General features: G+C 39.4%; 1 long non-coding RNA gene across 3 annotated transcripts; it reads right to left on the bottom strand.

Moving 5' to 3' along the window:
• Window positions 1-86: 86 nt before the first annotated feature.
• Window positions 87-21,425, bottom strand: LOC131301313 (uncharacterized). 3 transcript variants are annotated; one of them, XR_009191249.1, is made up of 5 exons: window positions 21,268-21,425; window positions 17,124-17,219; window positions 16,921-16,978; window positions 16,519-16,596; window positions 87-434 (listed from the first exon to the last, which is right to left on the bottom strand). It is a non-coding gene; the product is annotated as an uncharacterized LOC131301313 (long non-coding RNA). The 3 variants fall into 3 exon arrangements; XR_009191248.1 differs by lacking the exon at window positions 21,268-21,425 and having other exon boundaries at window positions 17,124-18,268; XR_009191250.1 differs by lacking the exons at window positions 16,921-16,978; window positions 21,268-21,425 and having other exon boundaries at window positions 17,124-18,268.
• Window positions 21,426-22,156: the final 731 nt, after the last annotated feature.

The raw sequence follows: 22,156 nt of genomic DNA, 5'->3' as shown, positions 1-22,156 counted from the left end.
AAAGTTCTGTCAAGACACCATTTGTGACAATTAGTTTGTGATAGACGTGCTAGACAATTTTACCAAAACCTTCCATTGATAAAAATATTGTCTCAACTATACAAGTTCACGACTAACTCACAAGCTAGTTGCAAAAGCCGTACATAATTAGCAATCTCATAACTTCGATTCACCAAACACAAATTAACAATGTGTGTTAAACAAGTATTTCCTCAGAAGACGTACATTTGCATAAAAGAGATTCCAAGCAAAGCAAGCTATGAAATAGTCATCTATTCTAATCATAAACAATATGATAATTGCCTCAAGTACTACAAAGAAAAATAAAAAATTGTTTGAACTAATACCTAAAGACACCAAATACAACATAAAGACTTGAATTCTTTGTAAACAATCAGTTTCAACATGTAGCCATCCTTCAAATTTTCAATCACCTGCAATAAAAAGAGTCAAGCTTAACTTAAGTTAACAACCATAAAATGAAATATCAACCATACTGTAAGGAGGTATTCCCGAACGGATGTTAATAAAGACCGAACACGTGGTACGTGGGACCATGGTGTAAAAACGGTAGGAACAGTCATTGTGCAAGACAGTGGTCGGCGATATGGACCGGTGACATGGGGGGTCACTGGTCTGGGAAGTCTGTACGAGGTCAAGGTCCAGTAAACACGAGAAGTTATTAGACCAAGAAACTAATAAAGGAATAGTGACATGTGATGTCACTAGTCCAGGTAGTTTGTTCGGCAATGAGAAGGCTGAACAGAAGGAGAGCTTCTGAGAAGACATTGGTCCAAGTAATTGATAAATAACCAGTTGCATGTGAAGTGACTGGTCTATACAGTCTGTAAGGACCCGTAGTTTCGTTTAATAAAGTTAAATTGTTTCGCAAACGATAATTTCGAATAGTATTTGGATAATTGTTTGAAATGTTCAATGTGTAAGAGTTTGAAAGATTTGGGTGAATGGGTAATATGCATTTGTGTGAGTATATAAGGGAGGAGTGTGAGAAATACACTTACACCCCTCATTCTCCGCTCTCGGTCTCTCCCTCTCTCACTCACCCCTACCCATTTTTCCACCAAATCACCTCAAACCCATAAAACCCAACCTCCAATCCTTCATTCCCTCGTGTATTCCAGTCCATATTGCGTTGGTTTGAGCTCGGTGGAAGCGTATTTCATCCAGTTTCAAGATTTGAGGCTAGGGCTTGGAAATTCTTTAAATTCGTTCTTCGATCCTTGAGGTAGGGAGTTCTAACTTTCAATATATGTTTATGACTTGTTTTTATTGCTTGATTTGTGCCATTGATCGTGGTTATTGTTGTTGATGTTGTTGTAGTTGAGAAACCCATGAAAATCTGCAGAAAATCTGCTCGAACAACCTTTGTTATCGATACCTTAACCTTTGTTATCGATACCTTTGTGTTCCAAAACCCAGAAAATCACTTGTTATCGATACTATTTGCCATTGTTATCCATACCCTTGCATTTGGAACCATTTTTGACCAAATGGTATCGATACCTTTGTGTTAGGTATCGATACTTGTTGCTTATCTCCAGTTTTCACTGTTTTGCTTCATTTTTCACCGTTTTGGTTTCTAGTCACTTCCAACCTACCCAAACACTTCCCGAATGATTCCTTAACTTGATTACTTGTATTCGAAGAACTCATTGTACGTTCCCATGACTCTAATCCTCGTTTGGACATGATTTCATGAAATTGCTTTATGAATGAAAGTTGGATTGAATGGTATAAACGTGACAAAAAGATGATTTTTGAAACATTACGGACACGGCGAGACATTTCAGGACATCCCGAACGGGTAAAGAGCCTGGCAGAGGACATCGGGATCCTTTAATTGGCCCGGTATGAGCTTTATGCTCGTATTTGATACTTCAGGACATCCCGAATGGGTAAAGAGCCTAGCAGAGGACATTGGGGTCCTTTAATTGGCCCAGTAAGAGCTTCGGCTCATGACACATGTACAAGACACGTTTGACATATGGTGTTTTCAAAGTTTGTTCTGTAAGACACATGATTGGTTTTGAAAATGTAAAGTTGGAATCGGATTATTGTTGCTGCCCTTTCCGTTGGTTTTGGTTGCCATCTTTCATCCCATGATCGTTCCTGCATTTCATCTGCATACATTGTTAGATTAGAGCTTTCTACTGGGCTAGTGTAGCTCAAACCTTACATTATATTTCAGGTACTAACCTTGGGCAGTAGTTGTATGCTTGAGTGCTTGAGCATGGACACTCTTTTGAAAGCTAACATTGAAGAAGTTACTTAGCCATTTTTGTAAATCATTTTTTGGAAGATGTATTTGTAACTCCATTTGATACTTTTGTTGAATTTGGGGCCATTGAACCGATAATGTACCTTTTGTAAATATTTGGACATTGAAGTGTAATTTATGGAAATGGACTTGTTAAATCCTTTTGGGGTATCGTACGGATAATTGCGAGGTTTTATTTATGAAAATCCTTTATCATTATGTTTAAAACCGAGGGTGTGACATAGTCTGTTCGGCAATGGGATAGCCGAACAAAGGTAAGAACTCCAAACAAATGATGGAATAGAGGAAACACTCTGAAAAGTTTCAGAAATAGAGGTGCTCCATAGGGAATGAGATCCCGAAGAAATAGGATCAAGGAAAGATACCCAACAGTAGTGGGATATTCGGCCAGCTATGGAAAAGAGTCCTAAAAGGACTAAGGTAATGAATTGATAAGGGAACGAGAACCCAAGATATTCTGGGTTTCCAATACGAGACAGGAAATCTGGGGCAACACGGATACTTAGGCAGCAAGCATCTACGAATCTATAAATATGAGGTAAACCTAGAGGCAAAGGTATGCAATTGTGATTGCATTCGAGTTATTTACCTACTGATAATTAGGGATTATTACTAGTACGTGATACTAACTTAGCCATCGGAGGGCCTTTGCCACGAGAGGCAAAGGTGCGCTCACCCCCTTGTCTGCTTTGCAGATTAGGGTTCCGACGATGAACTAGGGTTCCGATGAAGAGGCACGTGAAGCCGTTGCAATTTGGTGCTGTTCTACGCACCAATTGTTTTCATCCCCCTACAATTGGCGCCGTCTGTGGGAAGCGAATGAATTCCCTTGAAAAATAACCATGGCAGAAGCAGATCCAGTCACGCCGCATATCGAGAAGGACCCGGCTGATGGGGGAAGAGATAAATCCCCACCAGGTGCTCCGAAAAAGCCTACCGGCGAGCAAGGCAGAAGAACGACAAGCAAAGGTCATCCCCTGACCATCCAAGATGATTCCAAGAATAGGGAGGGTAGGACTGCTATAGGCTCCATGCGAAGGAGCAATTCCTATCGAAAGGAAGATTCGATTGCATATTCAAGGAGTGTGCACAACATTGAAGACATCCTCGATAAGAAAAAGCAAGAAATCGAGGAGTGTGCTCAATTGATAAAAAGACGAGAACATGAGATCCGATAGCTAGAACAGATCCGAGAACACCCTGAGGATTTTGGACTTTCACAGGGACGTTCCAGAGAAAGTAAAGGGGGTATGGTAAAATATAGAGAGGCTCTTTCACGAGGAAGAAGGAGCAGAAGCAGAAGTCCTTCTTCAAGGAGACATAGAGCTTCTCCACGAAAAAGGAAAAACAGGAGTAAGAGCCGAACATCGGAGCGGCAAAGGGCTTCTTCAAGAAAAAGGAGGAGTAGAAGCCGAAATCCTACCTCTGAAGAGGAAGGAACCAGAAAACATCATAGGGACAGGTACGAGAGACCTGATTCCGATTGGGAAAGGATTAGACCCAGCAAGACAAAGGGACGAAAAGAAGAAGCCATGACTGCAAGAGAAGCAGCACGAAAAACACTCAAGAATATTGCATCCTCCCCTTTTGCAAGAAGGTTACAGGAGGCCAGGCTCCCGAGTAGAGTGAAACACGGAACATTCAACCTCTACGAGACAGATGCTGATCCCGTAGCACTTATACAGCATTATCAGCAGGCAATGTTTATGCATGAAGGAGACGATGCAATTATGTGCAAAATGTTCCCATCAAGTTTAGGGAAGGTAGCTTTGTCTTGGTTCCATAAGCTGGCTCCACGCTCCATTCGGACATGGGTACAGTTGGCCGAAGAGTTCACTGCTCGGTTCTTGATGAGCAGAAGAGCTCCAAAGACTTTTGAGAGTCTCTCCTTTATGAAGCAAGGAGAGAATGAGCCGATCAGAAACTATGCAAAGAAGTACTAGGAAACTTTCAACGAGATTGAAGGTTGCAGTGAGGAGTACGCAATAGCTGCATTCAAGACCGGGTTGCCCGTTTAGGGGGAGCGGCGTAAACCTTTAAACATGAGTCCAGTGGAAACGCTGGCAAAATTAATGGAACGGATAGAGCAGCACGCCAGGAACGAGGATGATATACTCCGGGAGGACGGCAAAGTGGTTGCCGAGCAAGTTAAGGGGCCCGCTAAGAAACCAGGTAAATTGGAGCCCAAAACATATCGAGAAAAGAAAAGATTATGGGTAGGCAAAGAAAGAGCAGTATAAAGACAAACAAGCTCCTGATCCCAAATTTTTCTTCTCTATTGCCACGGTTTGGAAAGAGCCCATCTATAGGATTCTTTATCGAATAAAGAATCAGCCTTACTTCAAATGGCCCCTAAGCCTGGGTGGAGATAAAAATGCAAAACGTGTTACAAATCAGCACTACAGTTACCACAAAGATTGGAGCCACATGATGGAAGACTGTGAGATGTTTAAAAGACACCTTGGCGATCTGGTCTCTCGGGGCTATCTCAAAGAGTTCATTCAAGAGGACCCCAAAGATAAAGGGAGAGCTATGGAGATGGGTTACGAACAGAATTCTAAAGGGATAATCCATATGATACATGGATTAGCCACGCCATATACAAGGAATGAGGTCAAACTGCTTCAAAGACAAGCTAAGCATAACCAGCATGTTATGCGACTGGGAAAAAAGAGAGGGCGAGAAGACGACACATGCGATGAAGGCATAGTTTTTACAGATGAGGATCTGGGAGAAGTTCAAGTGCCCCATAACAATGCTTTGGTCATAACCCTACGAATTGGGGAGTATGACATTGAAAGGATCCTGGTGGATTCAGGGAGCTGTACCGAGGTTCTTTATTATGATGCCTTTAAGAAGATGGGATTGGCACAGACGGATTTGGAACAGTCAATAACACCCTTGGTTAGGTTTGGTGCGGGAGCAATTTGGCCCCTTGGAAAAGTGACCCTGCCTGTTCGGGCAGGGTCAGTTGTATTAAGAACAGACTTTCTGGTAGTAGATGTTCCGTCCTCCTATAATGCTATTATAGGTAGAACTTGGTTGCATAAGATGAGAGCAGTTTCCTCAACTTATCTCCAAATGGTCAAATTTCCAGGATCTAATGGGGTTGAAAAGATCAAAGGTAATCAGAAGGTAGCACAACAGTGCTTGGTTTCCATTATCAAGCAAGCAAAGGTCCACCAGGTTCACACGGTAGAAATACCGGATCAACCGACTATCGAGGACGTCGGAAAGAACCCAGCTGAAAGAGTAGTTTAGGGCTTAAAGAAGATACAAATCAACGAGACTGATCCTGATAGGTATTTTCTAATTGGGGAATCACTGCCAGCAGAGGAAGAAGCTGAGTCAATTAGTTTTCTTAAAAAATATATTGACGTATTTGCCTGGACACCAGAAGAAATGTCCGGGGTGGATGCAGATATAATCTGCCACCACTTGAATGTTGATCCACAGCATAAGCTAGTCATTCAGAGGAAGAGAAGGGCAGCCGTGCAGCATGTTGATGCTGTCATCGAAGAGGTAGATCGTTTGCTGGAAGCCAAAGCAATTCGGGAGGTTTACTACCCAGAGTGGTCATCCAACACCGTGGTAGTAAAAAAGAAAAATGGAAAATGGCGTGTCTATGTAGATTTCACAGACTTGAACAAGGCATGTCCAAAAGACAGCTTTTCTCTTCCCAGAATTGACTAGTTGGTTGACTCAACTGCTGGATATGAACGGATGAGTTTCCTCGACGCATATCGTGGATATCATCAGATTGCTATGTTTTGGCCTGATCAAGATAAGACTTCCTTCATTACACCACGAGAGTTGTATTGCTATAGTGTCATGCCCTTCGGACTAAGGAACGCAGGGGCAACGTATCAAAGGTTAGCAACCATCATGTTCAAAAGGCTGCTTGGCAAGACTATGGAAGTTTACATAGATATAGTGGTGAAGAGCAAGACCAGACAGGGACATTTAGCTGATTTAAGGGAAGCCTTCGAAATACTGAGGAAATACAAACTAAAACTTAATGCCTCGAAGTGCGCATTTGGAGTTGGTTCTGGAAAATTCTTAGGCCACCTCGTGACTGTGAGGGGGATCGAGGCGAATCCCGATCAAATAACGGCTTTACAGAAGCTACAAAGTCCCAAAACAACGAAGGAAGTCCAAAGATTAACTGGGATGGCTGCAGCCCTAAACAGATTCATCAGCCGATCAAGTGACAGGTGCAAACCCTTTTTTTAGCTGTTAAAGAAGAGGGAAGGATTTGAATGGGGAGCGGAGTGTGAGCAGGCTTTCCAGGATTTGAAGAAATATTTGGCTGAAGCCCCACTTTTGTCAACTCCAGAGCCTGGTGAGTCTTTAGTTTTGTATTTGGCTATTTCTGAACATGCTGTAAGTGCAGTGTTAGTAAGAGATAGAGGTTCCGAGCAAATCCCTGTCTACTATGTAAGCAAAACATTGCTGGATGCGGAAACGAGATATCTGCCCCTTCAGAAACTGATCCTTGCAATAAGAACAGCCACAAGGAAGTTGCCACATTATTTCCAGAGTCATAGGGTTGTAGTTTATACTGAGTTTCCATTGAAATCACTACTCCGAAAAGCAGACTTCTCGGGAAGAATCTCAACTTGGTCCGTTGAGTTAAGCTAAATATGACATTGAATATCGACCGCGCACGGCAATCAAAGGTCAAGTATTGGCAGATTTTGTGGCAGTGTTTTCACCTGTAATAGCACCCTTGCCTCCTACGAGAAAGGAGAAAGTGGCTGGATCACCATCTAAGGTAAAGGAAGCCATAGCCGAACAGGACTCCCTAGAATGGAAACTGTTCGTTGACGGATCAGCATATAACACTAGTTCAGGAATTGGGATTGTACCTTTTCCTCCTGAAGGAGTAATGTTGGAGTTATCTGTTCGGCTTAGTTTCAGTGCTTCAAATAACGTACCAGAGTATGAAGCACTCTTGGCAGGGTTAAGGAGTGCAAAGGCCCTTAAGGTAACAAGAATTAGGGTATATTGTGATTTACAACTTGTGGTGAATCAGCTGTCCGGGGAGTACGAAGCACGAAGTGAGAAGATGGTAGCTTATGTAGAGGTAGCCAAGGATTTACTCGAAACCTTCGAAAAGGTTTACATTGAACAAATAAGTTCTGGACAAAATGCTCATGCTGATTCCTTAGCTTGGTTAGCTGCAGTTGTACCAACTGAACTTAAGAGGAGGGTGGCCATGGACTACCTTAATGAGCCCAGCATTGGAAGGAGTGTTGAGTTGGTCTTGGACGTGAACTAGGGACCAAGTTGGATGGATCCAATTGTGGTGTTTTTACGAAATGAAACACTTCCCTCCAATAAAAAGGAGGCCCATAAAATCAAGACCAAATTTGCAAGGTATTGGCTATCCCCAGAAGGGAAGTTATATAGAAAGTCCTTTACTAGACCCTATTTGCTTTGTGTACATCCAGAGATGGTGCAAAGGTTTCTGCACGAGATTCATGAGGGAACATGTGGAAGCCATGCTGGGGGTAGATCCATTGCCCACCGAGCAATTACCCAAGGATATTGGTGGCCACACATGCAAGAAGATGCAAAGGTGTATGTGAAAATTTGTGAAAAGTGTGAGAAATTCTCACCAATGATCCGAACACCAGCCGAGGATCTGGTGCCGTTGACAAGCCCTTGGCCATTTGCCCAATGGAGCATGGACATCGTGGGCCCACTCCACAAGGCAACTGGGAATAGGAAATTCTTGTTGGTGGCAACTGACTACTTCACAAAATGGATTGAAGCAGAGCCACTGGCCAAGATAACTGAGCCAATGGTAGAGAGGTTCGTTTGGAGGAACATTATTACTCATTTTGGGGTACCCTACTCGTTGATCACGGATAATGGGTCCCAATTTCAGAAGAAGTTCAAGGCTTTTTGTGCCTAATATGGGATTAGGAATTATTACTCAAGCCCAGCCTACCCACAGAGTAATGGGCAGGCGGAAGCATCCAACAGAACCATACTTGACGGGATCAAGAAAACGTTGGACAAAGCAAAGGGAAAGTGGCCCGATGTGTAACGCCCCCAAATTCTGGGTACGTTAATAAGACATTTTATTACAAAAACAAAGTGAGTTTGGGTCATTATTACATCACAAAGTCTTACAAGAGTACTTTTCCAACAAGGGAGGGAATTAGGGTTCCTAACTACTGCTCCGCCTGCTCTTCCATCCTAGCAAGCTCCTCGGCTTCGAAGGCCTCCAATGTATACAGCTCACCCTGTTCATCTATGAGGTCTGACACATTATACCGGCGTCACCACCAATATAATATGTCAGGGTCACCAAAAGGTAACACCGTGAGCTACAACGCTCAATAGAATAACCCATACCCTCTAACCCTTAACTTACAAGCAATAGACCATAAAATCAACGATTTCCACGTAGTTCAAACATATTTGACAAACAGTAAGACATCCACATTCATTATCCAAACTAATGTTGGTGTCCATAATTTTTTGAATTTCTCCTACGCGACTTCTCGTAGACCGTGTCCCCATTTCGTAATCATATCAACATTTTCAAAATCGTTTTTAACACATCCAACCTTGGTTCCGCCGTTTCGGTCTCCCGAGTATCCTCACAATGGTTCCGCTGTCCCGGGTTTCCATTGACACACTTTGCATTGACTCCTCTCCGCGGATAACCAAGCCACACACGCAACCTCGATTCCACCGTTTCGGTCTCCCGAGTATCCTCACAATGGTTCCGCCATCCCTGGTTCCCATTGGCACACAAAACACACACCACACAATGGGCTACCACGTCCGACCACATTGCGGTTTTCAAAACATTTCACCTTTTTCAAAACACACCTTTCCATTAACTACACCCTAGGTGTCATGTTTCTACTTTCTCGTTTTTCGTGTCTTGTTTTCATGCATCGACTCCGTGGTAGGACTTCATATGTAACCATGAATCATTCATTGAAATCTTTAAACTAACATGATCATCCAACTCAATATTATACCACAAGTAATGCAAGCAATTTATGTATGCATGCTCATAACCATCTTAAATGATCAAAATATGAATACTTCTATCAATGATTAAGTTTCTATCTTTCGAAAATCGTTCTTTCTTCTTTTGTGGAGAGTTCAAAACAACACATGTTTATTGAAGTAAAAGTTCATTATTCAACACGTTCATACCACCACTAGCAAAATGAGTTTGTTAATCATCATGCATTCTAAACATTATAAGCGATAGATAACCTTATCTACTTAAATATACTTCAAGTTATACTTTGAACTAAAGAGTACAGACATTCTATTTTCTAACATACGGTTTTATACGTGGAGTTAGGGGACAAGGGGTTCTACCTTACTTCTTGGCGGTTGGTCGGTTTTGAGAATAGGTCGTCGGTTTAGCGGATCGGCGGCGTAACGGCTCCGATTTGCTTCGAAAGGAAAAGAGATGGATTTTCTCTTCCTAGAAACAACTTTGTTAACTAAACTAGTCTACTTTAAAGATCTAGAGGTGGTTTTTGGAGGTGGTTTGGTGATAGCTCTCAAGAACTTCAAGAAAACTCAAGAACTTGAACTTTGGAACTTGGAAAGCTTAGAAATTCTAGAGAGAAGTTGGAGCAAAGAGTGAAGGTATGAGTTTAAGCTTGGAATGGCTTGCTATTTATAGGCCAAGGCTTGTCTCTCTCTCCTCTCACCCGAAATCTATCTCTTTCTCTCTCTCTCTCTCTCTCTCTCTCTCTCTCTCTCTCTCTCTCTCTCTCTCTATATATATATATATATATATATATATATATATATATATATATATATCTTTGATTTTTTTCACTTGTCAAGCTTGATTGAAAGCTTGATAGGTTAGGTTATGGGTTGCTTGTACAACTCCTACCTAGTTCTTAGGCATGTAAGGCTAGATTTAGTACTTCTTGGGTTGGTTTGGAAGATTTTATGGAAGAAAGTAGGGTTGTACAAAGATTTATTGATTAATAAAGACAATGGAAGGTAGATCTTGCTTGGAGAAGTATATAACCCAAAATTGAAAGGATGTAAGAAGATCATGGAAGATCAAGTTAAGGTACAACCAAATCTCCCTCTCTTTTTCTCTCCTTCTCTTTCTCCCTCCTCTCTCTCTCTCTCTCTCTCTTGTACAATATATGTATATATATATATATATACACACACACACACGAGTATGATCAAGTATATATAAAAGTACATAGGTACTATGTGATCTACTAGATTTTCAAGCCATAATTTCCTATTAAAATAACCTAATATGCACATGTGTACTTTGTAATATTTATATATACATGTCCAAGCATATATATATATGTGTATATATATATATATATATGTATGTATAAATAAGTACTATGCAATCTAGGTAGATTTCCCAATATCCAATAAAAAATTATAAGATCAAAATCCTTTATTAAAATAGTCCAAATTGACACATGTTCTTATTATAAAATTAGATTATGTACTTAGGAAATCTAGGGTATTAAATATACTAGGTACACACACACACACACACACACACACACACACACACATATATATATATAAGTATATCATCACATGGGAAATCTAGAAAATGATTTAATTAAATAACCTTAGTACTTGTTGGCAAGACTAATACTATTATCCAATGGGTAATAATTTTCCTAGCGGTTATTAACCAATGGATAAAAGGGTGAGGTACTATATACACTAGAATAATACCATATGTCCTTTAGGCATGTATATATAACCATATATAGCTATACATGGGTACTTTAACAAAATCTATTAAGTACTTTGGTAGAAAATCTAGGTTTTCTATTGTCCAATGGATAAAGATTTCCCTAACATTTATCGTCCAATGGGTAATGGTTAAAAGGTAACTAAATGGATTGGTAGTTAGGTTCCTCCAACTAATTGGTTAGAAGCTAACTATATTTGCCAAGTAGGGCTTTTAATAAAGAAATGAATTTTAAAGAGTTAAAATCCAATTAGAAATCAATGAGAAAATTGTAAAGCCATCCAAGAGAAATTAAAGAATTTGAATAAACAACGAGATTTTTATTTACTAAAAATCGGAGTTGTTACACGATGAATTGCCACTGGTCCTATGGGCACACCGAACAACCCCGAGGAGGTCTACGGGAGAGACCCCCTACTCATTAGCGTATGAAACGGAAGCTGTTATTCCATTGGAGGTGGGCTTGCCAACCAACAGGACCACTTTGGTTGAAAGTGGGGGCAATGACAGAGCCCTAGAGATTGAACTGGATCTTGCCGAGGAACGGAGAGAAAGGGCTCTAGTACATCTAGCCTCGTATCAAGAGCAGCTGATGAAAAGCTATAACAAGCATGTCCACCCTCGTGAATTTGGTATTGGAGAGCTTGTGCTTCGAAAAGTGCTCGGCCATACTAAAGTCGTTAACGAGGGAAAATTGGGGGCCAATTGGGAAGGCCCCCATCAAGTAACTGTGACTCTGGGCATAGGGGCTTATCGATTGGCGAACCTGGACGGGAACCCGGTGCCAAGGCCTTAGAATGTTCACAATCTAAGAAAATTCTTTGTTTAAAAAGACTTTAGTTTATTTTCATTCTGTTTTAGGATGCACTATATGATTCTGTGGGAATTATGAATGCAATTCCCTAGTGTTTATTTTCATTAGTTGCAAGGGGTACGAATAAACGCCCCCTTGAGTTCAGAAATTATGAATAAAGTTACCTTTCTGCAATATTTCAATTACTCTGAAATATTGTTTTGCTTACTTCTGATATTTGTTAATACGAACAACGGCCTTGCCATCCCTTCTTCGTATTGGGGAGCAGGGAACGGGTATACGAATAAATACATGTGTTAACTATTTAAGTACGAGAAACGAGAATCTTATAGATGTTTGAAGTATGAGATACTTGAAACAACAAACGTATAAAATACGAGCTTATTTTCCTAAAAACGAGAACATTTGGGGTGCATATGAAAGAATGCAAATTATTCAAGCACGATGACTTGATCAAATTTTCAAATAAATTTATGTGCATGCGAACATATGCAACGCTATTTAAGTACGAGACACTTAATACGTCTAAGTACGAGAAACTTAGGGACTTCTCCAGAAGTATGAATACACTTAGGATACATACGTAAACGAGCGACACGTGCGACATTCAAACTAAGTATGAAACACTTAGATGCATACGCAAACATGCCAGATAATCTAAACAGTACGAAAAAACTTAGGAATTAAATGCTTAGGGCAACAAAAGCCATGAAGGTCCAAGCAACCAATATCTAGGCCACGAAAGGCCACGAGATCAAAACTATTGTTAAGCCACGAATGGCTGAATACCTGTATTATCCAAACAGTAAGAAGTACTGGTGCCACACAGGGCTAGAAAACTACGGTCTCACAGGACTTGCATAATTGTTCTACAAAATGAGAGTAGGGAAGGCAACAAACTCTTACTCATTAATCCAAGTTCTGGATTTCTGAAGCGGTCTCACTTGGGACTTCAGTATTCTCTTCCATACTGTTCTCTTCCAGGTTGACAGGAACATTTGTAACGCCCCGAATTTTGGGTACGTTAAAAAGACATTTTATTGAAAAATAAACTGAGTCAGGCTCTTTATTACAACAAAGCTTAAAAGAAGTACTTTTATTACAAAGAAGGGAACTAAGGTTCCTAACTACCGCTCCGCTTGTTCCTCCATCCAGGCTAGCTCTTTGGCTCCAAAGGCCTCCAAGGTGTAAAGTTCACCTTGTTCATCTATGAGGTCTGACATATTATACCGGCGTCGCCACCAATATAATAGGTCAGGGTCACCAAAAAGACAACACCGTGAGCTACAACGCTCAATAGAATAATCCAAACCTTCTAACCCTTAACTTACAACAATACATCATACAGTCAATAATTTCCACATAGTGCATGCTTATCTAGCCAAATTAACTAACAATGACACATCCGTATTTGAAAATCAATCAACGTTGGTGTCCAAGATTTGTGAGTTTCTCCTACGTGACTCCTCGTAGACCGTGTCACCATTTTTCCACATTTCATAAACGTATCACCTTTTCAAAAATTGTTTTTAACACACCCAACCTCGGTTCCGCCGTTCCGGGTTCCCGAGTATCCTCACAATGGTTCCGCCGTCCCGGGTTCCCATTGGCACACATTGCATTGGCTCCTCTCCGCGGATAACCAAGCACACACCCAACCTTGGTTCCGCCGTTCCGGTCTTCCCAGTATCCTTACAATGGTTCCGCCGTCCCGGGTTCCCATTGGCATACACACACAACTCCTATAATGCCACCCAAAACCGGTCATTATGTAGTTTCAAAATATTTCCTTCCTCGGAAAAACACATTTTCATCTTCGTTAACACCCTAGGTGCTATGTCTCTACTTTCTTGGTTCTCGTGTCACGTTATCATGCATAGACTCCGTGGTGTAGGATTTTCCGCATAAACAAGCGTTTATCGAAACTCAAAAATGAACCCAACAAGATTATCCAATTCTAGATTACTTAACATGCTTGAATCACCAACAACGAACATCATGCATTTCATACATTCCCAACAAAAGATAACATTATCTACTTTAAATAAAATGATCAAAGTTACTTCCTAATGAACTTATATATAGAGTTAGGGTACAAAAACTACTTTATGCTTGGGATAGTAGATAAGGATAACTACTGTTCTTCTTGGCGGTGGTCGGCTACGAAGATTTGGTCTTCGATTTTGGAATTCAGCGGCGTAACGGCGTCGGTTTGCTTCGAAAGGAAAAGAGATGTACTTCATTTTCCTAGAAACAACTTTACTAACTAATGTGGACTACTTTAAAGATCTATGGGTGGTTTTAAGAGGTGATTTGGTGGTATTGCTCAAGAACTCAAAAAAACTCAAGAAAATTAGAACTTTGGAAGCAAGAACACTTGAAATTTCTAGAGAGAAGGAAGAGCAAAGCTTGAAGGTGTGAGTTTGAAGCTTGGAATGCTTCTATTTATAGGCCAAGACTCTCCTCCCTCTCTCTCTCTCTCTCTCTCTCTCTCTCTCTCTCTCTCTCTCACTTTTCTTTCACTTGTCATGGTGGATTGATAGGTTGATGGGTGAAGTTAAGGCTTGCTTGCACACTAACCACCTAGTTTTAGGCTTGCATGGCTAGTTTAGTACCTTGGATGGGTTTTTGGAAGATTTGTTGGAAACAAAAGAGACAATGGTACAAGATTTGGTGTTTAAAGAATAATTGAAGGACAAAAGGTGATGGATTTGGAAGATATTCAACCCAAAAGTTGAAATGGTGAAAGAACAACAAGGTACAAGTCCCATCTTCTTCTTCTTCCTTCCTCCTTCCCTCTCTCTCTCTCCCTCTTCCTCCCTCTCTCTCTCGGCCTCTCTCCTCTCTCTCTCTCACGGCCTCTCTCTCCTCTCCCTCTCTCTTTCTCTCTTGTTAGTACACCCCTATTTATACATATATATATATATATATATATCTAAGAAAGACTAAGTATATAATATATACAAGTACATGGTACTAAGATCTAAGGGTTTTGAAAGTCAAGATTCACCCATAAAACTAATACAAAAGGTATTAGTACTTAATTAATAAAATAGTGTACTTTGTACTCTCGAAAATCTTAACAAAATATTAGTTTAATAGACCTAGTACTTAGTTGGCAAGACTAACCTATTGACCAATGGGTAATAAATCCCCTAATGGTTAATAACCAAGGGATAATAAATGATGAGTACTTTAAATAATAAATTAAGTCTTATAAAAAGACTACATGTCCTTTGCATGAGGTAAATACACATGTGTATATATATACATGTACTTAATAAGATATAATAATGGAATAGGCTATTGTCCAATGGGTAAAGATTACCCTAACAATTATTGTCCAATAGACAATAGCTACTAGGGGACTTTTATGGTAAAATAATCAAAAAGTACTTTCAAAGCAATTATAAAAGTCTATTTCAAGTACTTTACCCAAATCTTTTATTGAATCCTTTTAATATAAAGAATTGGGTTTCTATTATCCAATGGATAATAGTTCCCCTAACTTTTATTGTCCAAAGGATAACGAATAAAACCAAAACAATAAAAGAAAATAATTTAGACAATTTCTAATCTAGGGTTTGAAAAGGTTCAAAAGGGTCAAGATGGGCAAAATGGTCCATCTGTGGTTAGGAAAAAGTAACTAGGTGACTTCCTAGTTTGGTTTCTCCAACAAGCCGGTTAGAAGCTAACTAGACTTGCTAAGTAGGGCTTAAAAGTCAAGAAACGATCCTTGAGGGGCTAAAGTGTAATTATAACCAACTACAGGAAAATAAAAGAAAATCAAAGCAATCCAAGCAATTTAAATAATAACTTGAATAATAAATAACTTTTTATTTATTAAAATTTAGAGTTATTACAACATTGATCTCCTCCCGAGTAGGTGTACCACCAGCAGTAGCATCTTGTGACTCAGTTGGGGTGTTTCCCTCGACATCATCAAAATCATCAATTTGCTGCTCGATGTCCTCAATTGGATGCTCCTCTGATGCATGAAAGGCTGAAGCATGGCTGCTTGGAAGATCGTTTTCCACCCAAAGGGGGGAATCTTCAGCAACTCCCACCTTTGTTAGGCACGCCTCCCAGCACGCAACCCAAATTTGATCTTGAATAGCCGGCATTTGATCCACATAGCTAGCTGACTCCATCACAATTACATAGCTTGCAATATGTTAAAGTTTAAACAAATTGGAATCACTTCATTGAGATGACACACTCAAACAATAAAAACTTGCTAAACCAAAATTGTTAATCGCAATTGTTTCTCAAATTTAAACTATTAACTCATAATTCTGTTATTACCGAAAAAACAATCCTAGTGGAATCATTGTAAGTGCTGGCTTTTCTAAAGCACATAAATTGAATTAAGTGAAATATTAAAGGTTGATGCTCCAAGGCTAGATACCAAAAGAAGGCCTCTAAAATGTCCCGAATAGACACAATTAGAACTGGGATGTGAGGGGAAGGAGAATGGGATGACCTAAGGCATCAAATGATTGAAAAGAGCCTTCAAAAGAGGGTATGGAGATTTTGTAAGCAAAAAATATCTGCACGGTGAAGGTATAATGTTCTCTAGCATTCTATTGAACACATAGAATGCAAATAGAAATGGGAACATAGTTAAAATCTCAAGTGAAATGAATGTTCACAAAGACAACTCACCCCACCAATGAAGTAGCAATAGGCTTTGTGCACTTCTCATATGTTGAAGTTTAAATTCCCCCATAGTTTCTCTCCCTACTAACAAATGAATAGTCAAACTTCAAATTGGGAAGTGAAATGTGAGAGTTCTAAAGCCCCATAATACACTTTAATATACAGGTTACTGTCGAATCCAAACTAAATGGGTAGTTTCTTCATTCGGCATAAAAATCCCACGAAAATCAGAACCAATTTCAAATCGTAAATTGTAAACAATAGGTCATTCAAGCCCTAAAACCTATTTTAAATATGAAATCCGAATCTCAAACCAAAAAGAACATATCCCAAAAGAGAATGTCAAATGAGAAATATAAATATTGAATACCAATGACGAGTGTAAAACTGAGAATCATAGAAAGTTACCTTTAAAATCAGGGGCACTAATATTCGAGTGACAAACCCCATATCTGAAATATGATTACTTTACAAAAAAAAAAGAAATACAAAAATTACGGCAAACCAGTATATATTTAACAAGATACAGGGTAAGAAAATTAGGGCAAACCTTTCAATTTTGGGTTTGAAATTGGTGGAGGGAGAGAGGGAAAGTGGTAGAAAACATGTACCTGGGGAGCTTGCGGTGCTTCGGTGTTGCTTCAAAGCCGGCTCGGAGAGTTGGGCTTCACGGCATGCCGGCAAACAGCCAATAGAGAAGAAGGTTGCTTGAAGACAGAAGAGAAATAGGAGTTGGATTTATTTTTACACGGTGCAGTTACAAACATAACATTTCCTTTTTGTTTTTTGTATCCCGCCAATCCGAATTTCCGTAGCCCGCTAAAATCAAAACAAAAGAGGCAAACGAAAGTTTTCCCCCAATATTGAGAAAAATTGAAAATAGTGGATCGCCCATAGGTTCAAAATTTGGCACCCATATTTTAAAATATGGGAGTATCATGCACCAATTGCTATGGGAGGCCACTCCAGGTTGTTCACTAGTTTCCGGGTGGTCTTGAACAAAACATCATGTTCAAATTCAATTAGATAAATTCAGGTGCTTTCATTCATAGTTTTTCTTCAAAAAAAACTTTCTTCATTTAGGATTTGAAATTTCCAATGAAAATTGAAAGATTTGATCAAGCATTTATAGTTACAACTTACAAGATTGAGCTGATTTTTTTACTAGACAACCAAAAAAAATTAATTTAAAATTCATCAACGGTTCCAATTTGTGTAGGACCACATAGCGGGCCCCACACAGTTATCAGGTTGGATTTCATTCTTAAAATCACAAATGTCATTAAATGATATATCGACTGCTCTGCAATTAATTATTATATTTGTACGAACAATCTACTCCATAATATGTAAAAGATAACCGGTTCAGATTACAAATGAAAGCATGGGGACAATTGGGGCAACATAACAGTGTAATGCATGTGAACTCATTAAATGTGTCCTAATCATGTGGACATTGATACTCAATTAATTTTGTTTTTGTGAGACAAATATATGCTCCGTAAGATATACATCCAACGGTTTGTACGACGGTTCTAAAAATTAAAGATGATTGATGTTGAGTACGTGTTCATACGTTTGACATATGTGATCTGAACTTAAGTATTATGCTGCAAGTTTAATGCATATATAGTAGCCACATGATTGAAGACAACCTTGATGATCAAGACAGTTCATTATGTCGTGTCTATTCACAACATTATTCACGCAAAATTTTGTGTCGTTCGGGTAGCAATACCCCATTCATCAAATCACATTTCATTCTTCAAATCACTCATGCCATTGAATCATATACCTGCCACTATACAATTATATTTTGTAGTTTGTTTGAATGATCTGATCCATACTATGTATAAGATAAATGGTTCAGATTGCAAACGAATGCCTCGATGGGGCACAAATGGTTAGGGTGTAATGCATGTGAACCCACTAACATGTCACAATCATATGTAAGATGACAAGACTGATTTGGCTTTTATATGCTTGGTTAGATATAAAATCCCAACATTTCAGATAATCGGTTCCCAAAATCAAATAACCAATGATGTTGAGTATTCATATATTTGACCTTTGTGATCTGAACATAAGTCTTGTGTTGCAAGTTGAATGTGTAGTAGCCACATGTTTGCAATACAACCTATACAATCAAGATCGTTCATTTTGTTGAGTCCATTAATAACATAAGTCATTCAAAATTTTAAGTTCATCGGGTATCGTAACCCCCACATCAAAGACGCACTTCATTCATTGAATCATTGTTGTCATGCAGCCCACACTACAGGGCTATAGGGGGCAATCCGTCTATCCATTTTGGTGACGGACGACTCGGATTTTAATCCGAACACTGAACAGTTTGGATCAATATTAGCTCGGATTAAATTCATGCCGTTGGCATCAAATTGGATAACCAGATCGGCCGCCATACAACCCCTGCCGTGCGGGCTACACTGCAGGATTTCCCTATGACTACCAGTACGCGAATATGTTTACTTTTGATGCCAAGCAATAGTATATTCCCCTTCAAGGAATTAAATGTTGACTGATCGTTAACTAGAGTAATAATTTGTCGTTACAGTAATTCCTATTGTGAAAAAAATTTTATTTTATTTATCAGTGACAAAATATTCCGTTGTCTATTTATAGTTAAACTTTAATGCCAAAAATTAATGGGGACAAAAATACAATGTAGCAAGACTCAATTCCACCAAAAACAATAAGATTCATGCCATGGTTGTTGTGACTAACTATCGTGACAAAATTAGTATCGTCACCATAGCTCTTCGTTTTAATTTTGTTGCCACAAATGGAATTTTGTCACAATAACAATATCTATTGTGACGAATAATTTTGTTGCAAGTATCTATACCAGTGCCATGAAATTTTTTTTTGTCTCCATAAGTGCAATCGCAAACCTTTTGCAACAAAATAAATTGTAGTAAGAATAATATCCTTTTGTGACAAACGAGTTCATCACAATATTTCAAAAATAAATCTTTGTTGTGACAAATTATTACGTCACGAGAAAGTTTCCCACCATACTTGTTGCGACAAAATGTTGCAACGAAATTGATTTTGTTACAATAACTCTGCCTCATGTGGCTTGATGCTACAAAATGAGATTTTGTCATAACATGTGAATATATTGTGACAAAATTAATAAGTTGAATTTTCGTTGAAAACCCAGTTGGTACCTGTACCACTTTTTAGTGGTACCAACTATTATATGCAAATGGGATGACAGGTAGAATGAATAACAGAAGCAAGGTACGGTATCTCAAAGGAGAAACAAAACACGACTAGTAATTGTCCCAATGTCGACGACATAAATGAGGTACCATGACTACACACCAAGACTCTAGTTCAACCACGAGGGCTTACTATCTACACGAATTTCTCATGACTGCTACTGCCCCTCATCTTATTTCGAATCACCAATCCGATATCTTGACTTATGAAACTATCATAATTAAAGAATCGCAACGCCAACGTCTTTCATACCACTCACACTTTCACAATGATAGCCTCTTTTCATTCACATCATGTCACAATTTTCTTATCGTTCTGTGTCATGAGCACAAGCTCCTGCCGGGCCATTTAAGGGATCCCGATACCCCCTGCTAGGCACCTTACCTGTTGGTAGGTCCTGAATACATTATGAACATTTGCTCCTGCCGGGCCATTTACAGAGTCCCATTACTCCCCACTAGTATCTCCCTCACTGATGGAGCTAACTCAAGTCACACATCATAGTTCACCATACCACAATTCCTCCGATACACTTTACAATTTAGTCATTCATCTCAATCACATATAGTGAAATCACAACGAAGGCTTATTCACATAGTAGTAGCAGCAGTAGTAATAGGGATAATTCCACTTTAGTCAACTCGCTATCATTACACCATTAATTTTTCATATATGCATTCACATACCGCATATCAAAGGTAGTTGCTTATAATGATTCATAGATTTTCCCTTTGCAACTCTCTAAATCGTACAAGCTGCATGAGAGATGTACCACACATCAAACGTAATAGAAATGTCTCTCGTAACCCCCCCCCCCCCCCCCCCAACGTTGTTTAGCTTTAAGGGGTGTCCTACGTGTCCGTTTCTCGCATCGCGTGTCAACACATATCACTTCTGTCCACTTATATTCATTACGTTTTCTAAACTCTTGTTTCGGTGTCTTTAGACTCCTACGGAACCCGACGTCCACCATAAAGCCTTAAGCATATCACTAACCTCGTCAAACCATTCAATTAAGTACTCAAGAGAACCTAAGAACATCTGTGTCTCACCCAAACGATTCTAATGTAAAAAGATTACCCAACGTATACGAACATGTCTATCTTATTTTGGCTACCGAACCTTATCAGCTTAAAATTAGGCTATAAGACCACCACCGTTAGAAAGTAGATTTTTTGCACATCAATTTCGATATATAATATGCCCAAAACAGAGTCCAGATAATAAAGTTATGCCTATTCGAAATTTTGCCAAAAATGCAAATTTTTTTCAATCCCTACCGGTAGGACACAACCTCCTACTAGTAGGAGACCAAAATTTCTCAAAAAAGACACTACTGGACAGCGTTTCTACCGGTAGGGCAAAAACGCCTACCGGTAGGACCTGGGTTTTTAGTGCTCGATTTTCAAATTTCACAAGAACAATTCCAACAACGAAACCAACGATCTAGGGCACGATTCAAACATCAAATCAACACATAAACATATAATAGAAGTGAAAAATCCCTACCTCAAAGTTGAAGAACGAAACACAAGCTCAATCAAGCAAGCCCTAACTTTGAAAACCTTGAATTAACTGAATACTCCTCTCCAAGCTAAACCCAACGAAATACAAGCTCAAGATCACGTGCGGAAGGTGGAATGAAGGTTAATCTTCATGGGTCTCGAGTTTAGAGGCGTGATTGAGAGAGAGAGAGAGAGAGAGAGAGAGAGAGAGAGAGAGAGAGAGTTGCGTGGGAGAGAGAGGACCGAGAGAGAGACGTGAGTGGGAGAATGATTCTCTACCACTCACTCTCACATATTTATACCACCACACCCCAAACTTCCAAATTCTATCACATTCAACCCAAATCACATATTCAAATCACATTTTCTCTTTACCTAAATATTCTAATTTTATTCTAACATTAAAATTGTTGAAATTAAACACGGGTCTCTACATTTATGCGGACCTGATACATAGTAATGCAAAAGTGCTAATGTTTAGCACAAAAATGTTCCTCGCGGTGTTAGAATTGAGCGCGGGCGTGCTAGGACTAGTCGCGTCCAACGTAAATGACTGAGTGCCCTTTTCTGACTTCGTAACTGTGAAGGCAATAGTGTTGTGATCTTAAGGGCGAGATCACAATAGAGGTTCGTGGTTTGCCACAACGATAGTGGACTTAATAATTTCCTAACCGTGTAGGAATGAAAGAACAAGGTAAAAGAACTTTATTATGTCGAAATAATAAAGTTTGGTGCGAGAAAGATAAAAGGGCAAAGTACGGATTACCTCACTGTGGTTTGGCCTTTTGGCAAATGACCTCCCTGAGATTTATTAATGACCAAATCACCTCCCTATGGTTTTGGAGTAAAGCGCAACCATAACTCAATTAACGTTAAAGCTGAACTGATTATAA

This window comes from Rhododendron vialii, chromosome 9a, assembly GCF_030253575.1.
Source record: "Rhododendron vialii isolate Sample 1 chromosome 9a, ASM3025357v1".
Classification (NCBI taxonomy): Eukaryota; Viridiplantae; Streptophyta; class Magnoliopsida; order Ericales; family Ericaceae; genus Rhododendron; species Rhododendron vialii.
This window is presented reverse-complemented; position numbering and strand designations above follow the sequence as displayed.